The following is an 852-nucleotide window of genomic DNA, read 5'->3' as shown; positions in this document are numbered from 1 at the left end:
TCCCTGTATCATGGCTGACACAAAGCAGACTGCCCACAAATCCACTGTGGTAAAGGGCCCAGGAAACAACTGGCTACAAAAGCCACTTGTGAGAGTGCGCCCTCTACTGGAGGGGTGAAGAAACCTCATCGTTACAGGCCTGGGACTATGGCACTCAGTGAAATTAGACGTTATCAGAAGTCCACTGAATTATTGATTCTCAAACTCCCTTTAAAGCGTCTGGTGCAAGAAATTGCTGAGGATTTGAAAACAGATCTGCGCTTACACAGTGCAGCTATTCATGCTTTGCAGGAGGCAAGTGAGGCCTACCTGGTTGGTCTGTTTGAAGATACCAACCTGTGTGCCATCCATGCCCAACGTGTAACAATTATGCCAACAAATATCCAACTAGCACGCTGCATACATGGTGAGCAGGCTTAAGAGTCCACTATGGTGGGAAACATTGCATTCTCAAAAAAATTTTTTTCACCTCTTCCTTTTATTGGTAGTTCTGAATATTAGACCCCCCCACCCCACACACGAGGTCAAAAGGTACCAACTACCTGATTCCGAGTGGAAAACAGGGGACAGAAATCAGGTATTGGCAGTTTTTCCATTTTCATTTGTGTGTGGATTTTTAATATTAATGCAGGGATGTAATGGAAGTCAAAATGTTTCAGTGAAGAAGTTTCAGTAGTTCAACTTTGTAACAATTATAAATAAACCTGTTAAAATTTTCTGGACAATGCCAGCATTTGCATTTTCTGAAAACAAATTTCTTATTCATGACATCTAAACTGTGTTTGTAGCTTTTTTTATCATACAGTAGATTCCATCTAGTCACTATACTTTTCTGATTGTCTTACATGCTAG

General features: G+C 41.1%; 1 pseudogene; it reads left to right on the top strand.

Moving 5' to 3' along the window:
• Positions 1-10: 10 nt before the first annotated feature.
• On the top strand, positions 11-420 carry LOC104877250 (annotated as a pseudogene).
• The last annotated feature ends 432 nt before the right edge of the window (positions 421-852 follow it).

Source organism: Fukomys damarensis, unplaced genomic scaffold (genome assembly GCF_012274545.1).
Source record: "Fukomys damarensis isolate Sample0158 unplaced genomic scaffold, DMR_v1.0_HiC HiC_scaffold_24, whole genome shotgun sequence".
NCBI lineage: Eukaryota > Metazoa > Chordata > Mammalia > Rodentia > Bathyergidae > Fukomys > Fukomys damarensis.
Note: the sequence above shows the minus strand (reverse complement) of the source record. Positions and strands in the feature narration are given on the sequence as shown.